Source organism: Balaenoptera acutorostrata, chromosome 4 (assembly GCF_949987535.1).
Source record: "Balaenoptera acutorostrata chromosome 4, mBalAcu1.1, whole genome shotgun sequence".
Lineage (NCBI taxonomy): Eukaryota > Metazoa > Chordata > Mammalia > Artiodactyla > Balaenopteridae > Balaenoptera > Balaenoptera acutorostrata.
The window spans coordinates 62978945-62998511 of NC_080067.1; the positions used below are offsets into that span (position 1 = coordinate 62978945).

The 19567-nt window shown below is 38.6% G+C and overlaps 1 protein-coding gene across 2 annotated transcripts in view; it reads left to right on the top strand.

The window, feature by feature from the left end:
* Nucleotides 1-5229: 5229 nt before the first annotated feature.
* The window catches only part of PIK3CA (phosphatidylinositol-4,5-bisphosphate 3-kinase catalytic subunit alpha), a 110850-nt gene continuing 96512 nt past the window's right edge, over nucleotides 5230-19567 (top strand). Inside the window, exon 1 of one of the 2 annotated variants that reach the window (XM_057544972.1) lies at nucleotides 5230-5694. The gene's annotated coding sequence lies outside the window, so the exon portion shown is untranslated. The remainder of the gene's footprint in view (nucleotides 5695-19567) is intronic. The other variant, XM_057544971.1, reaches the window with a different exon arrangement.

The following is a 19567-nucleotide window of genomic DNA, read 5'->3' on the forward strand; positions in this document are numbered from 1 at the left end:
AGTCCACAATTATAGTTGGAGACATCAATGCTCCTCTCCCAGAAATCGATAGAACTACAGGAGAAAACCAGTAAGGATATAGAAGATCTAACATTATCAACCAACTTGATATGATTAACATAGAACATTCCACCCAATAACACACATGAAATGTTCTATTATAGGGGCACATAGGACATTTACCAAGATATTCTGGGGCAAAATAAAACTTAACAAATGGAAAACAACTGAAAAAAGTATGTTTTCTGGGACTTCCCTGGTGGCACAGTGGTTAAGAATCTGTCTGCCATGAATTCTATCAAACATTTAGAGAAGAGCTAACACCTATCCTTCTAAAACTCTTCCAAAATATAGCAGAGGGAAGAACACTCCCAAACTCATTCTACGAGGCCAGCATCACCCTGATACCAAAACCAGACAAAGATGTCACAAAAAAAGAAAACTACAGACCAACATCACTGAAGAACATAGATGCAAAAATCCTCAACAAAATACTAGCAAACAGAATCCACCAGCACATTAAAAGGATCATAAAACATGATCACGTGGGGTTTATCCCAGGAATGCAAGGATTCTTAAATATATGCAAATCAATCAATGTGATAAACCATATTAACAAATTGAAAGAGAAAAACCATATGATCATCTCAATAGATGCAGAAAAAGCTTTTTTTTTAAAACATCTTTATTGGAGTATAACTGCTTTACAATGGTGTGTTAGTTTCTGCATTATAACAAAGTGAATCAGCTATACATATACATATATCCCCATATCGCCTCCCTCTTGCATCTCCCTCCCACCAGAAAAAGCTTTTGACAAAATTCAACACCCATTTATGATAAAAACTCTCCAGAAAGTAGGCATAGAGGGAACTTACCTCAACATAATGAAGGCCATATATGACAAACCCACAGACAACATCATTGCCAATGGTGAAAAACTGAAAACATTTCCTCTAAAAGCAGGAACAAGAAAAGGATGTCCACTCTCACCCCTATTATTCAACATAGTTCTGGAAGTTTTAGCCACAGCAATCAGAGAAGAAAAAGAAATAAAAGGAATGCAAATCGGAAAAGAAGAAGTAAAACTGTCACTGTTTGCAGATGCCATGATACTACACATAGAGAATCCTAAAGATGCTACCAGAAAACTACTAGAGCTAATCAATGAATTTGGTAAACTAGCAGGATACAAAATTAATGCACAGAAATCTCTTGCATTCCTATACACTAACGATGAAAAATCTGAAAGAGAAATTAAGGAAACACTCCCATTTACCATTGTAACAAATAGAATAAAATACCTAGGAATAAACCTACCTAAGGAGACAAAAGATCTGTATGCAGAAAACTATAAGACACTGATGAAAGAAATTAAAGATGATACTAACAGATGGAGAGATATACCATGTTCTTGGATTGGAAGAATCAACATTGTGAAAATGATTATACTACCCAAAGCAATCTTCAGATTCAATGCAATCCCTATCAAACTACCAATGGCATTTTTCACAGACCTAGAACAAAAAATTTCACAATTTCTATGGAAACACAAAAGACCCCAAATAGCCAACACAACCCTGAGAAAGAAAAACGGAGCTGGAGGACAGGCTCCCTGACTTCAGACTATACTACAAAGCTACAGCAATCAAGACAATAAGGTACTGGCATAAAAACAGAAATATAAATCAATGGAACAGGACAGAAAGCCCAGAAATAAACCCACACACATATGGTCACCTTATCTTTGATAAAAGAGGCAAGAATATACAATGGAGAAAAGACAACCTCTTCAATAAGTGGTGCTGGGAAAAGTGGAGAGCTACATGGAAAAGAATGAAATTAGAACACTTCAAACACCATACACAGAAATAAACTCAAAATGGATGAAAGACCTAAATGTAAGGCCAGACACTATAAAACTCTTAGAGGAAAACATAGGCAGAACACTCTATGACATAAATCACAGCAAGATCCTTTTTGACCCAGCTCCTAGAGAAATGGAAATAAAAACAAAACTAAACAAATGGGACCTAATGAAACTTAAAAGCTTTGGCACAGCAAAGGAAACTATAAACAAGACAAAAGGACAACCCTCAGAATGGGAGAAAATATTTGCAAATGAAGCAACTGACAAAGGATTGATCTCCAAAATATACAAGCAGCTCATGCAGTTCAATATCAAAAAAAAAAAAACAACCCAATCCAAAAAAGGGCAGAAGATCTAAATAGACATTTCTCCAAAGAAGATATACAGATTGCCAACAAACACATGAAAGGATGCTCAACATCACTAATCATTAGAGAAATGCAAATCAAAACTACAATGAGGTATCACCTCACACCAGTCAGAATGGCCATCATCAAAAAATCTACAAACAATAAATGCTGGAAAGGGTATGGAGAAAAGGGAACCCTCTTCCACTGTTGGTGGGAATGTAAATTGATACAGCCACTATGGAGAACAGTATGGAGGTTCCTTTAAAAACTAAAAATAGAACTACCATATGACCCAGCAATCCCACTACTGGGCATATACCCTGAGAAAACCATAATTGTGGTACATGACTCCTCCAAAAGGAGTCATGTACCACAATGTTCATTGCAGCTCTATTTACAATAGCCAGGTCATGGAAGCAACCTAAGTGTCCAACGACAGATGAATGGATAAAGAAGATGCAGCACATATATACAATGGAATATTACTCAGCCATAAAAAGAAATGAAATTGAGTTATTTGTAGCGAGGTGGATAGACCCAGAGACTGTCATATAGAGTGAAGTAAGTCAGAAAGAGAAAAACTAATACTGTATGCTAACCCATATATATGGAATCTAAAAAAAAAAAAAAAAGGTTCTGAAGAACGTACGGTAAGGACAGGAATAAAGATGCAGACATAGAGAATGCACTTGAGGACACGGGGAGGGGGAAGGGTAAGCTGGAACGAAGTGAGAGAGTGGTATGGACTTATATACACTACCAAATGTAAAACAGATCGCTAATGGGAAGCAGCCGCATAGCACAGGGAGATCAGCTGGGTGCTTTGTGACCACCTAGAGGGGTGGGATAGGGAGGGTGGAAGGGAGACACAAGAGGGAGTGGATATTGGGGTATATGTATATGTATAGCTGATTCACTTTGCTATACAGCAGAAACTAACACACCATTGTAAAGCAATTATACTCCAATAAAGATGTTAAAAAAAAAAGTATGTTTGAGACAACTTCAAACTTCCATACTTTCTGGATTAAAGTCAAGGCAGAATAGCCTGAGACTGCCTGAAAAGCCTGCTTCCATTTCCAACATCCTATCTTTGTGAAGCAGGGTTTTCTGCAGTGACAGCAACCAAAACGAGATTATGGAGTTGACTGGACATAGCAACACACTTCGGGTGTCACTGTCTCCCATCACCCCCAGATTGGACCATCTAGTTGCAAGAAAACAAGCTCAGGGCCTCCCACTGATTCTGCATTATGGTGAGTTGTATAATTATTTCATTATATATTGCAATGTAATAATAATAGAAATAAAGTGTACAGTAAATGTTATGCGCTTGAATCACCCTGAAACCATCCCCCCCCACCCCGGTCCATGGAAAAATTGTCTTCCATGAAACCCGTCCCTGGTGCCAAAAAGGTTGGGGACTGCTGATACAGATGCCTAACATATTCTAAACACTGAATTATAGTGCAAACACCTTCGGAAGCAAGATAAAACACATGACAGATCAATGGTCACCAAATAAACCAAATACATCAGTCGTGAATTGGGCAGTAAATGCTAATCCTGCACCTCTGAGTAATCATACATTCAAGTACCAGTTATGGCATTTTCTGCTGTGACACATGGTTTCTTAAAGGCAGATTATCACATAACAAAAATCATATAGTGTAATTAGCATTTTTCTATTAAAATTAATTTTAGAAAAATTATATACCTAGCATAATTTTTCCCCACTAAGGACTATCTATTACTATCTCACTAAACTCTGGGCCTGGAAACACAATATGGGAAATGCCTTAAGCTTGCTTTTTTTTTTTTAAATTACCTGCTTTTGAGTAACACAGTGTTCTGAAAGTGCTGAAAAACACTGGTTCAAGAAAAATATTTATAAACTTAGACCCCTGAAATGTGAGATAAAAACCAGAGCTTAAGAAAAGAGAGAAAGCACAGGAAATACAGAAACAGAAATACAGTCAAATGAAACTATGACCACATATAGGAATGGATCTTATTTAAGATTGGGTATGGATGTGTGCTCCAGCAAAAACTGGTTATTGGTTAGCTTTTTGCTCTGGATGACAAGTTGGACTGTAACATCTCTAGAGTGGGTCACTTCCAAGTCCTCTGCTCCTTAAAATTCAAGGGAGAGCCCTAGTTTGAGGACTTGTATCACAGATTTCTACTAATCACCGTTCCTACGCCTTTTCAATACAATGAAAGGCCACTAGGGGGAGAAACACGCAGAAAAGCGCATCCTTATCAGCAGTGATCTCAAAAGGCAACAGATCCTATTACTCTCAAAGAGAGGTTTCTATGGTACGCAGAACCAAAACACCTTGCATCTAATCTGCAACCGAAATGGTTTTTCTCAAGTCTCCGTGGGCACTACGCGAAAAAAGCACGTATTCTGAATAGTCAGAAACGAATCCTACAAGCTGACTCAAATCTGAAAAAAAAGGACATTGCAAAAGGTCTCCCCGAGTGAGTCAAAGAATTGCGGTGGGATGTGGCAGTGCATTCCTCTTTCCGGATGGGCTATAACTTAACCTTACGTTGGCAGAAGGACGCGTAGCAACGTTTTGTAAAAGGCCTTGTTTCTAGTATTGATATCCAATTTTGGTTAGCCACTGACAGAGGCGGTTAGCCACCACATCCCCTTCCCTCGCCCCTAAACGAGAGGAAATCTCATTTCCTCTACGGGCGTAAAAATGAACGGACCCGCTTCCTCCCAATCCTCCTTTCTGTATCTCTCGCTCGTACAAACAGATGTACGACACATATGCCGCCATAGGATGACGAAACAGCCTCACTACTGCAAAAGACAACAGCATTAAATACCAGCGCGCCAGAAAAGCACCCAAAACGCCACCCCAACTTCAGGCGCAACACCAAAGCGCAAGCGCACTGACACACTATTACCCGATTTGCCCACTTCCCACTCCTGGTCTCCGCAGTTTCACTTCCCCTCATTTGCACATCTGCTTCCGGGGCATAGTAGGCTCGGCCCCTCCTCAGCTCTTACCCTCCTCTACCCGAGGAGGGGGGAGTCGAGGGGGTGGGGAAGAGTTCGTTGTTTGTTTACACGATGTGAGCGGAAAAAGAGACCAATAAAGTTTATTCTGGAAACAAAAGGAAAAAAACAGGGGTGACAGAGAAAGGAGACGGGGGCGGGGGCGTGTGGCTGGGGCTAGCGAGGAGAGGCAACGAGAAGGAGAAAGCGGCAGTTCCGGTGCCGCCGCTGCGGCCGCTGAGGTCTCGGGCTGCTGCCGCCGGGCCGCTGGGGCTGGGGCCGCCGGCGAGGCAGGGCTCGGGCCCGGCCGGGCAGCTCCGGAGCGGCGGGGGAGAGGGGCCGGGAGGCGGGGGCTGTGCCGCCCGCTCTCCTCTCCCTCGGCGCCGCCGCCGCCGCCGCCGCCGCCCGCGGGGCTGGGACCCGATGCGGTTAGAGCCGCGGAGCCTCGAGGAGCCCCAAGCGTGAGTAGAACGCGGACTGGCCGGGAGCGGGCGCGGTCGGGTGCTCGTCTTGGGCTGGGGCTGCCTGCCGGTCGTTTCTCCCAGCGTCGGCCCTCATCGGAGTTCGCCTGCGATCGCCGCTCCCTCTCCCCCGCCTGCTGCTGGCCTCACCCAGATGTAGAGGCGAGGGTTCGCCGCTCCCTCTTTTCTCCCTCTGGCCGCCGCCTCGCTCCTCGTTTCCTTCCTCTCCCATTTTTGGGGATGGGGCGGCTAGGACTGAGGAAGTGCGCCCAGGGCCGCCGCCCCGGCCGCGGTGGCTCGGTCCCCCGCGCCCTTGCACATCCACCCGGCCCGCGATCACCGCGGCGTGAGGGATCCCGGCGCCGAGCCGCGAGCTGTTCCTGAGGGGCTGTCACGCCCGAGGACTCCGGCCCCGCCAGCCCGGCGACCCTGCGTTTGCCTCATACTGGGTTTAAATCGCCCGGCTGGGGCTTGGAAGGAAAACCTCCCCCCACCCCGCAGTTCTCCTCCCACCCTTCCTCTCGAAGTTGTTTTTTTCGTCTTAACCGAGACAGTCAAACGTATTGGATCTTTCATTCATAGACCTGAGACGTTGTCTCGTGATTTGTGCCTTTACTAATTCTGTTATGTGGTGCCTGCTTCATAGCTCCTAAGTGGCTCGGAAAGGTAGGGTAGCGCCCAGGATTGGGCTGTGTAAACACCAGACGTTCGGCCAGTGTGTTTTGATCGCGGCTTGAGGGGTTTATTTTAGGATGCAAAAGGAATAGTGGTGATGGTGGCTAGTTACCAGACTTAGGAATCGAAAGCTCTTTTCTTGGATGTCAGTAATTGGGGAGCTGTTTACGTAGTTATATAAAGGGTAAGGGGAGCGCAACAAGAGGGGCCTCTGTAAAAACAACCTACATATTCTTTAGTGAAGTAGAGTTGTGATTTTGTTTGGTGAAGCTTCCTCATTCCAGCACTGCGCCTTTGTGCACATGCAGGACATGGGTTTGCGAGACGATGTTTTGAATCGTAGTTTGTGAGGCCTGGGAGAACCCCTAGAAAACTTGGGTAGGTGAACTCCTGGTAACTCAAGTCGTCGGTAGTTACTGCGGCCACATTTGAACCACTGTGGGCAGTACTGATCGCATGTTTTCCTGATCAGAAGATGGGTTCTCTAGGTATTTGCGTACATTGCACCGTACAAAATTTATTTGCTGGATTGCGTGTTGTTAAGGAAAGACCTGCAAAATACTTAAGGTACCATGTTGCTAATTTAATTTGTATAAATCAGAACACGTCTTTATTAATGGACTCCAGAAGCAATTGCAGTGTAAGAATTTGTTAATATATCTGTGTATTCAAGTTTTAACATTTTTTAACTGAAGCATTGAATTCTGGTTGACAGCATAGATCTCTATCTAAACATCACATGTTCTGGAAAATTTTAATTATCAGATTAACTGTTCTGCAGTGTCATCAGCCAAAATTATCTGAAGAGGGCCAAGTGTGTGTGTGTTGGTGTTTTGTTTGGTTTTCTAAGTTTTCTCGTTTCACGTTTTTGGATAAAATTAAATTTCATCCATGACTTTTTTCAAAAGTTTCTTGTGGGTTTTTCATCATTGTAAAATAGAGTGCTTTCCTATTAAAATCACAAAATAGGTCATTGAAAGAAGTGATAGCACATCGTAATAGTAATAGCATCATGAAATGAAAGTGAATGATTATTAACTTAATAGTTTATCATTGACTATGAATATAAAGTTTGAAAGGCATTCCTTTCAGTTTCAGTTGAAAAGTTAGAAATGAACCACCTATAAATGCAGAACAGTGTTTTTGTATGTCTAAAGTTTTTTGTTTTCAATTTTAAGTAAATTGGGTAGAGCATTAAAGAGATATCACTAAATACAAATGCTGTACTTACACCCAAAAATTACTGCATGAAAGTGTATATTCTCATGGGCAAGATATATGTGAAAGGGAGACTATAAAAGAGCAGTGGCCTTGCCTGGCTCTGGATGGAACAGCCCTTCTTGAGGCAGAGCTTCCTTCCTGTCAGGGGAAGATCCTCTCCATCCCAAATAAGTATTCCCTTAAAAAAAAAAAAGTAAATTTATAAATTAAATACATATATGATAAGGTAGATCATACATTTCCTAAAACAGTTTACTTTGTGTATAGCTTTCCTTATTAGTGCCCTTTACTGAATAAAGAATTTTTAACATTAGCTATTACCATTTAAAGGGCATTTGCTCTGTTGATCTGTTTATTTGAAAAGGACTAACTTAATCCCGTTTGATCTCTTTAGAAACTAAAATAGTATTAAAAGGATCAGTTCTCTATTTTATTATTTAAATATCTTGAACTTCAAGGTAGGGGTGATTCTTTAAATGAAATGTGTTTCTTAAGCATCATAAAAGATTTTATCTCTGGTGAAAATATTTATAATCTTTAAAATTGTGCAACTTTAGAAGCATAAATCTTGGAAAACCATGGTTTATATTTTATTAGCATAGTTATTGAGCTGTTTTATTAAATATATTTATCTTGAGCTACACAACAGCCCTGTAGAGAAGGCAGTATTACTGTCTCTGAGAAATGACATTTTAATCTAAGGTCAGACAGGTGTCAGGTGACAACTCATTGACAAAACTAATGCTTTGTGACTCCTTTCATTTTATCATGCTACCTCTAACCTGCTCCAGCCTGCTTTTTAATAGGTAAAGAAACTAGGGCCCAGAGATACTAAGATCACCTTTTCCCTTATTTGCAGTAATAAATGTATATGTTTAATTCCCCATATAGCTTAAACAGTGGTTTTTGATCCTGGCCACATATTAGAATCATCTAGTTAGCTTTTTAAAAATATCAGTGCCGGGGTCTCATTCCTAGAGATTCTGATTTCATTGGTCTAAGAGGGAGCCCAAACATCTGTTTATTTATTTTTAAGTTCCCCAGGTAATTCTAATAGACACGATTGTAAAGCCCTTGCTTTCGAAGACCTATATGATTTGTTTCTTGCTTCTCTCTCTAGGTTCATCTCTTCCTCCTCCTCCTCCGGCTCCCTTGGCCTTTTCCTGCTTGATGTGCAAATGCTGTTTGCTTTTCCTGAAACATTTGCATATTTCATACCCTTTCCTTAACTGGCTGACTCCTACTCATCTTTCATATCAACTCCTTTGAATAGTCTAGTCTGGGTTAGGTGCCCTTGCTTCCTGTTCCCATAATATCTTGTACTCCTCTGTCATAGCATTGACTCACTGCATTGGTAATTGCCAATTTATTTGTTGGTATCCTCCACCAAGATGTAAATCATGAGAAGGATAGGGGCTCTATCTTATATACAGTTGTATTCTCATTGCCAAGCACAGTAGCCAGTACATAATAGGCAGTTATTCATTGAATAAATAAATATATTGACAACAGACTTCTTTACAACATGTAATAATTTATAAATGCCAATTAAGCTTTTATTCTTGCCAAACACATTTATTATTTTTGATCACTAAAAATATACATCCCTGCACCTGCCACACATATGAATTTTATTTGGAGACAGTTGAGATGTTCTAAATTAAATATAAATTATATCAAGAGTGATACTCAACCCCAAACACACACACACACACACACACAAATAATTATACACAGAACTGTGCTGGAAATCAGGAGATATGAATTCAAATCCCAGCCTCATCACAAGTGTGTGACCTTGGGCAAGTCTCAATCTTTTTGGACCTCAGTTTCCTTATCTGTAACATAGAGGAATTGTACTGAATGTTCTACATGGTACTCAGTGATCTTGCCTTAAAATCCTATGAGTACTAAAAATATTGACCTTGGAAAATCTGAACCTGCTTGGATCAAAACCTGGCTTCTATACTTACTGGCAGGATTACTTTGGACAGATTTCCTAATGTGTATAATGGGAGTAATTACTACTCAGCAGAGTTGTTGTTGTTGTTGAATTAAATGAGATAATATAGATCCAAGAAAGTTTTTGTCCTGGATCAGATGTTTAATACATGTTCATTTCCTTTCCCCTTAAAAGGTGTTAGATCTCATGATTGGACTTATCTGAGATAAGAAAAAAGACACAGTTTATGTAATAAATCCTGTTTTCCACTTTGCTGACTGCTAGCTTTACAGGTGTGACTAGGGACCAAAAACCACGGTGGCTTTTAGTTTCATTTTCTTAGAACCTTATTCCACTGTCAAACATCCAGGTGTTAGTCATCCTGCTTGGGAAAGAATTATGCCTAGAAGTTTGAACCACGACGGGATAGCAAGTGTCAAGCTATCTATACATCCATAATACATAATATGGAGGAAGGGAGAATCTAAACTGATGACCTTATGCCATCTCCAAAGATAAGTAAAATCAGACTTGACCATTCCAAAAGAATGGACAGATTAAAACTAAGGATGATTTACAAAAGAAGACCCAGAGATTTTGGTGAAATCTCTGTTTGCCAGACCTTAAAACTCAGGAACATTTATTTAGTAATTTCTAGGAGATACAGGGAGTATACCTCTGCTCAGGACCAATTTCAGAATATTGTTCTCAATATCAGAAGTGGTTACAGATATCAGTTAGCAGACTAAAGTTATTGATATCTTTCTCTATTTGGGAGCCATGTATCTTAATTTTATATGGTTATTTTAACCTTCATTTATTTGGTAATAGAGAGTTACCTTACACACAATGTAATAGTATCTCTGCTGAAGTTTCTGGATACCAGTCTTATTTTTGTATAAAGCAAATTGACTTGTCTGAGTTCTCCCTTAAGTTTATGTTTAAAGAGAAATTTATTATCTTTTTAGAAAAAGTACTGTAATAAAAATTAAGAATAGCGGGTAGGAGAAACTAAAGTCTTAAGGGTGTAAAAAAAGAAGCATGAGGCAACACACAGTGGAGTCTGAGGATTCGACTTAAAGGCTGGAGATTTCCATCATTCAGAAAGGTTATTCAGCCTTAGATATACTGCTAATGTTTTATAGACATTTATATTATTCACATTTAATCCTTTATTAACATGAATCAATTGATGCTGGTTAAGGAATTTTTAGATGTTCTCTATCCCTCTCCTCAGCTATACAGTTTGGGGAGTTTAAAGTTAAAATGCTTCAATAAAAAGTTTATAAACTTGTAGTAAAAGTAGTGGCTTAGAGTTTTTTCTTCAGGTTTAATATTTCTTACAGTGAAACTGTTTTTAGTATGGATTATGGTGCTGTGGTCTGGATGGCTGAAAGACTAAATTCCAATCCCAAACTGCTACTTTGTATTTGTGTAAGGGGGAGAGGAGACAGACTATATCACATCTTTGCCTCTCTTTCTGCAATGATACAATAGGAATTATAATATGTTGCTTGCTAATAATTCATATAATTGAGGTAATTTAAATGATCCAAATTGCATAAAATTATTCATGGGAAAATGTATACATATTAATCATTATTTTAAATTTATACCTAGTACAAGAATAACATGTTTCATATTTGGTCTGACAAACACTCATTTCTTCTGTATCATTTTGCTAGTTAGCTTGATAGTTTATCTAAATTGCACTCATTTATAAGAGGTTAAGTTTTAGTAACTTTTAGTATATAATTGGAATTGTTACAAAGGAGTCTCTGTATCAGGGCCAGCATTGCCATTTGAAATAAGTGTGGGATTTAAAAAAAAAAAAAAAAAAAGTAAGAATTTTTACAGTCCATACTTATCTGCTACACTTCAGATTTTATTTTATTATTTTTTTTTTAATTTATTTTTTATTTTTTTAATGCTATTCTTGTTTGATTACATTCTTTTTTTATGTATGTATGTATGTATGTACGTATGGCTGTGTTGGGTCTTCGTTTCTGTGCGAGGGCTTTCTCTGGTTGTGGCAAGCAGGGGCCACTCTTCATCGCGGTGCGCGGGCCTCTCACCATCGCGGCCTCTCGTTGCCAAGCACAGGCTCCAGACGCGCAGGCCCAGCAATTGTGGCTCACGGGCCAAGCCGCTCCGTGGCATGTGGGATCTTCCCAGACCAGGGCTCGAACCCGCGTCCCCTGCATTGGCAGGCAAACTCTCAACCACTGCGCCACCAGGGAAGCCCTACACTTCAGATTTTAAATATTTGTGTAGTGGAAGCCAAAGAAGTCAGTGTTGTGATGTGAAAAAAGCTACATAAGGATAGAATCATTCTGTTCTGATCATAACTCTCTTGCCAAACTCACCAAGAGTTAGTAAGATTCAGTGTAGAGATACATCTTATAAAGTACTGTAGAGATTTAAAGCAATATTATGAAGATAATTTTAAGCATAAATTTTTTAACAGGAGGAGACCATGTTTGTGTTCATTCTTATATCCTCAGCACATAGCATAGTACCCAAAAGTAGGTGATCAGTAAGTGATATTTTTGCAGTAGAATCATAATTGGGACTCAAAACACTTTTCTTATCTTTCTATCAGTTAGTAGCTATATATTTTAAACTATCTGAAAAGTATATAAATTGCTGTGCCAGTCGTAGTTGATCATTTACTGAGTATAGATTTGAAGTAGGTAGGAAACACGTTTCTATAAGTTGTTAACTAGTGCATGTTTCTACTGATGTTTGTAGACATTTTTAACAAAGATTGATAGATTAGGAGAAGCTGTGTCCTAAAAGAACATTGGGTCAAGAGTCTGAAAATCTAGGTTCTATATTGAACTATTAACTAGCTCTTTGGCGTTAGATCTTGACCTTTTAGCACTTTTCTTTACCTGCAAAATTTCTAAGGTTCTTTACAATTACAAAATTCTATGAGATTCCTAGCATTTTAAAGTCTGTTCCTTTTTTTTTTTTAATTTTTTAATTTATTTTTTTGGCTGTGTTGGGTCTTTGTTGCTGCACATGGGCTTTCTCTAGTTGCGGCGAGCGGGGGCTACTCTTCGTTGCGGTGCACGGGCTTCTCATTGCGGTGGCTTCTTTTGTTGTGGAGCACAGGCCCTAGGCGCACGGGCTTCAGTAGTTGTGGCACAAGGGCTCAGTAGTTGTGGATCACGGGCTCTAGAGCACAGGCTCAGTAGATGTGGCGCAGGGGCTTAGGTGCTCCGCGGCATGTGGGATCTTCCCGGACCAGGGATTGAGCCCGTGTCCCCTGCATTGGCAGGCGGATTCTTAACCACTGCGCCACCAGGGAAGTCCTAAAGCCTATTTCTGATTTCAGGGAAGAGTAAGTTAAGCCACTCCCTAGAGGGAAGATGGTCCTATCTCAGTTTGTTGTATCTTCAGAAGCAAAAATCTTTTTTTCTGCCTTTTTATAAATTCGCACATATTTGAAGGCCCTTTGTGAAATTCTGTGACAGAGAAAAGCTGCCATCAGAAAAGAATGGACTGGAAAGATTTTCTTTCTTTCTTTCTGAAACCTTCAGTGACTTTGGAGGATCAAAGTTGTACAGGCATGGCCATTTTGGTTACTGGCAAAGGCATTGCCAGTAAGCGACTGACAGGCATTGAGAGTAGATCATCCATTGCACACCAGTTGCCAGGGTTAAGAAAGCCAAAAAACCTGTCACAGCACCCTTAATAGCCATTGGCAACCATCTTTACTTTAGTTAAAGACTTCTAGGAAAATATGTTCCATACTTTCCTTTTGTAACCCATCCCACTAGATGGTTTTCAGAAAATATGTTCTAATCTTAGAAACATAATTCCAGAGGCATAGTAACCCTCTTTTTTCTAGATGTATCCTCTGTTGTGCAGACAAATATATGAAAAGATGACAAAAATAATTGTCCTTGTCAGAAAGCAATGGTGTGTATGCTATTGATTTGTTGTTTCTATGAATATTCAAATTACCTTCAACTTTTGAATAGTTTTTAACCAGCAAACTGTTCAGGTAATGAGATATTATTTAGAGTTATTTTGAGTATGTACTCATTTTTCAACAAGCTAAGCAGATTTCTGTGGCTTTTCTTTGACAGATCATGCTTTTCCAAGTACTTTTCTGATGGACTAACTGCAGGTCTAGACCTGAAAGTACTATTGCATTTTGAAACAATTGGCTGCCTTTAGCCTAAAAGCGAGTGAATTGTGTGTGTGTGTTTTGGGTTTTTCCTTAGGAGGTTAACTTCTTGACAAGTACAAAAACCTTGGAGTTTTCTGCTAAATAAGCTGCTTTTCTGGAATATAGATTTATGGGGCATGTTATCAAAAGTAAAGCAGCAGGGCTTCCCTGGTGGCGCAGTGGTTGAGAATCTGCCTGCCAGTGCAGGGGACACGGGTTCGAGCCCTGGTCTGGGAAGATCCCACATGCCGCGGAGCAACTAGGCCCGTGAGCCACAATTACTGAGCCTGCGCGTCCGGAGCCTGTGCTCCGCAACAAGAGAGACTGCGATAGTGAGAGGCACGCGCACCGCGATGAAGAGTGGCCCCCACTTGCCGCAATTAGAGAAAGCCCTCGTACAGAAACGAAAACCCAACACAGCCATAAATAAATAAATAAAATAAAATTTAAAAAGTAAAGCAGCATTAATGGGAAAAATTGTCGGGAAAAAGATTGAAATTAGGCACAACTATAAAGTCGATCTGAAATCAAATCATATATGACAGCAAAGAAAGGAAAAATTATATTTTCACACTGTCATTTTTATATTTATTGTAAACATTAGTAGTAACATCATTTTAAAGTTATTTTTCCTATAAAGATTTCCTTAAAATCTAATGGCTATTATTTGCAATTGAGACCTTGATAGGCAGCATCTTAAAGTATTTATGAAAGTGATATTTGTACTCTTTTTCTCTAACTATATACCAGTTGTAAAAGTTGAACATGACTTTATCAAAGCAGTTTCTGTACTAGTCTTGATAATTACAATGGTAGTAAAATTCAAAGCAATTTATAATATTAGTGATTTTATGGTTCAGAGACTGGTAGTTTGTATCATGCAATGGTGTTTTGTTGAGTTTAAATATCAGATATATAAATTTGTTATGTACATTCCTCCTGCAAATAATTTTTTTCCCCAGCCAAAATGGGATCAAGTAATCTGACAATGGTACGGAATATTTGAAGTCAGAACAGTCTTAGAAAATCCACAAAATATGGTCAGTGTATGTAGGCTTCTTTAATTTTTCTTTTCCTAAATATATGTCACAATGGCTAAGAGCATGTGCTCCAAAGCCAGACTGTCAAAATTTCTAGTTTTGTAATTGAGGGCAAATTATTTAACCTGTCTGGGTTAAATATTCTCTGGGTTAATACGTATTTTCTCATTTGTAGAAAAGGGATAATAGCAATACTACATCATAATATTATAATGAAGGTTAAATGCCGAATACATGAAAGCATTTAGAACAGTGCCTAGTACATTGTAAGCACTTAATAAATATCTGTATGCTACTTGAGAGCACTAACCATGTCATATTCATCGATTTATTTGGGGGCTTTAACATTTTGTAGTGAATTGAATCCTGTCCATTTTGAGGATTTACTAATGAATCCTTTCTCTGGAGAGTGAACAGTAAGGTTCCTTTCTAACAAGCTTCTTGACATTACTGCTTGCTTTTTGTTCTATTATAACTTTTTAAAGTTTCATTCTTACTCTGGGAATTTGAATTCTATTTCATACCTAGTCTTAAGAGAAGTTAGCATATAGAGATTGAGCATGATCGGAATGAAGGTTTAGTGGACAGAAAGGAATTAAGTAAATGGACATACATTTTTCACACCTAGTCTGAGCTTCCTATGGATTGTTTTCCCCTGTCCATTCCTGGAATCTCAGAATCCTCAGCAGATGTCCTTTTTCTTTTTCTTTTTTATTGAAGTATGGTTGATTTATAATATTAAATTAGTTTCAGGTGTACAACATAGTGAGTCAGTATTTTTCTAGACTATACTCCATTTAAAGTTATTATAAAATATTGGCTATCTCCCATGTGCTGTACAGCATATCCTTGTAGCCTATTTATTTTATACTTGTTAATTTGTACCTCTTAATCTCCTACCTCTATATTTTCCGTCCACTTCCCTCTCCCCGCTGGTAACCACTAGTTTGTTCTCAATATTTGTGAGTCTGTTTTTGTTCTGTTATATTCACTCATTTATTTTTTAGATTCCACATGTAAGTGATAACATACAGTATTTGTCTTTCTCTGTCTGACTTATTTAACTAAGCATAATACTCTTGAGGTTCATCAATTTTGTTGCAGATGGCAAAATTTCATTCCTTTTTATGGCTGAGTAATATTCCATTGTATACATATATACCACATCTTCTTTATCTGTTTATCTGTTGGTGGACACTTAGGTTGCTTCCATATCTTGGCAATTGTAAATAATGCTGCTATGAATGTTAGGGTGCTTGTATCTTTTTGAACTAGTGTTTTCGTTTTCTTTGGCTATATATCTAGGAGTGGAATTGCTGGATCATATGGTAATTCTATTTTTAGTTTTTTGAGGAACCTCCATACTGTTTTCCACAGTGGCTGCACCAGTTAACATTCCCACCAACAGTGTACAAGGGTTCCCTTTACTCCACATCCTCACCAACATTTGTTATTTATGGTCTTTTTGATGATAGCCATTCTGACAGTTGTGAGGTGGTATCTCATTGTGGTTTTAATTCGCATTTCTCTGGTGATTAACAAGCTTGAGCATCTTTTTGTGTGCCTGTTGGCTGTCTGTATGTCTTCTTTGGGAAAGTGTCTATTTAGTCTAATGCACACTTCTCAATTGGGTTGTTTCTTTTTTTGGTGTTGAGTTGTGTGACCTCTTTATATATTTTGGATATTACTCCTTATCAGTCATATCATTTGCTGATATTTTCTCCCATTCTTTAGGTTGTCTTTTCATTTTGTTGATGGTTTCCTTTGCTTTGTAAAAGCTTTTAAGTTTAATTCGGTCTCACTTGTTTATTTTTGCTTTTGTTTCCTTTGCCTTAGGAGACAGAGCCAAAAAAACATTGCTAAGATTTACGTCAGAGAGTGTTCTGCCTATGTTTTCTTCTAGGAGTTTTATGTTTTCCAGTCTTAGTTAGGTCTTTAATTTATTTTGAGCTTATTTTTGTATATGGTATGAGAAAATGTTCTAATTCCAGTCTTTTACATGCAACTGTCCAGTTTTCCCAGCACCGCTTGTTGAAGAGACTGTCTTTTCTCCATTGTATATTCTTGCCTCCTTTGTCGTAGATTAATAATTGACCATAGGCGCAAGGGTTTATTTCTGGGCTCTCTATTCTGTCCAAGGATCTGTCTGTTTTTGTGCCAATGCCATAGTGTTTTGATAACTGTAGCTTTGTAGTGTAGTCTGAAGTCAGGGAATGTGATACCTCCAGCTTTGTTCTTTTTTCTCAAGATTGTTTTGGCTATTCGAGGTCTTTTGTGGTTCCATATAAATTTTAGGATTGTTTGTTCTAGTTCTGTGGAAGATGTCATGGGTATTTTGGTAGGGATTGCCTTAAATCTGTAGATTGCTTTGGGTAGTATGGACATTTTAACAACATTAATTCTTCTAGTCCATGAACACAAGATATCTTTCCATTTCTTTGTGTCATCTTCAATGTTCTTCATCAGTGTTTTAGAGTTTTCAGAGTGTAGGTCTTTCACCTCCTTGGTTAAGTGTATTCCTAGGTATTTTATTCTTTTTGATGTGATTTTAAACGGGATTGTTTTCTTACTTTCTCTTTCTGGTAGTTCATTATTAGTGTATAAAAAAAGCAGCAGATTCCTGTAAACTAATCTTGTATCCTGCAACTTTCCTGAATTCATTTATTAGTTCTAATAGTTTTGGTGTGGAGACTTTAGGGTTTTCTATATACAGTATCACATCATCTGCAAATAGTGACAGTTTTACTTTTTCCCTTCTAATTTGGATGCCTTTTATTTCTTTCTCTTGTCTGATTTCTGTGGCTAGGATTTCCAGTACTGTGTTAAATAGAAGTGGCAAGAGTGGGCATCCTTGTCTTGTTCCTGGTTTTAGAGGAAAAGCTTTCAGCATTTCACCATTGAGTATGATATTAGCTGTGGGTTTGTCATAAATGGCCTTTATTATGTTGAGATATGTTCCCTCTATACCAACTTTACTGAGGGTTTTTATCATGAATGGATGTCAAATTTTGTCAAATGCTTTTTCTGCATCTATTGAGATGATCATGTAGCTTTTATCCTTCCTTTTGTTAATGTGGTGTTTCACATTGATTTGCAGATACTGAATCATCTTTGCATCCCTGGAATAAATCCCACTTGATCATGGTATATGATCCTTTTTATATATTGATAAATTCTGTTTGCTAATATTTTGTCAAGGATTTTTGCATCTATATTCATCAGAGATACTGGCCTGTAATTTTCTTTTTTTGTAGTATCTTTGTCTGATTTTAGTATCAGGGTAATGGTGGCCTCATAGAATGAATTTGAGGGTTTTCTGTCCTCTTCAATTTTTTGGAATAGTCTGAGAAGGATGGGTGTTAGCTCTCCTTTATATGTTTGGTAGAATTCCTCTGTGAAACCCTCTGGTCCTGGACTTCTGTTTGCCTCCAGCAGCTGTCTTAATAGCACTCTGCCATTGAAGCAGTACTTGTTTCATGTACTAGGTATTTCCTTTCCCTGTCTTTCTCTATGCACTAAGTGGTAATTGTGTCATATTGTCACATAGTTGCTATGTTACATGGCTTTTGTAGAATTCTCATGTCATGTTTTAAAGCTACTTGTCTTTCACTTCTCTATTATACTTGCTATGAAGTCTTAATGAATACAGATTTAACTTTTTTGTTATTATTCTGTTTGTTATCTAGTTTATACTGACTGGGCATTGTGTAAACCTTACAAGTCATTTACGTGCAAATAAGGAAAGCAGCCATGTATGGTGAATATTTTCATCAGTTCAGTCTCTTAAGTCTTTGCCTTAATCACTAATGATGCTACCTGGCATCACTGATGCAAGTTTCTGTGGCATCATCTACAGTAAGTCCCCTACACATGAACCTTCAAGTTGCAAACTTTCAAACGTGAGAACGTGCATTCGCATGTCCAATCACATAGGTTAGTTCACGTGTCTGGCATACATTGTCACGTGCGTGTGGTTGTGCTTTTCTGTACTTTACAGTACTGTATAGAGTACAGTAGTACAGTATCTTTATTTCAAGCCCAGGATTTCCGGAAGCAAGCGTAAAAGCAGCAGTGATGTAGCTGGTACTATACTGTACTTTTCAAGGTACTGTACTGTAAGATTAAAAATGTTTTCTTCATTTTTTGTTTGTTTTTTACATATTATTTGTGTGAAAAGTATTATAAACCTAATACGGTACGATACTATATAGCCAATTGTGTTAGTTGGGTACCTAGGCAGACTTTGTTGGACTTACTCTTGGAACAGAACTCGTTTGTATATAAGGGACTTATTGTACCTGGTTTCAGTACTGTGGTTGGCACCTTATATAAATGAGACTATTAGTTCATATTTAAGTTTTTGGTAACTATATGTGAATTTATGTTTTCTTACCTCTTACCTTGTAACAGTTTTCACCAGACTGCTCTTGATGGTCATACAAGGTAACTTATTTTTCTCACGCTGATGATCCCATAGTCTATACCTCTCATGTACCAGGTTAATAATAACAATAAAACCCACACACTTCTTTTGTTTTTGTTTTTTTAACATCTTTATTAGAGTATAATTGCTTTACAATGGTGTGTTAGTTTCTGCATTAAAACAAATTGAATCAGTTATACATATACATATGTCCCCATATCTCTTCCCTCTTGCATCTCCCTCCCTCCCACCCTCCCTATCCCACCCCTCCAGGTGGTCACAAAGCAACGAGCTGATCTCCCTGTGCTATGTGGCTCCTTCCCACTAGCTATCTGTTTTACGTTTGGTAGTGTATATATGTCCATGCCACTCTCTCACTTAGTCCCAGCTTA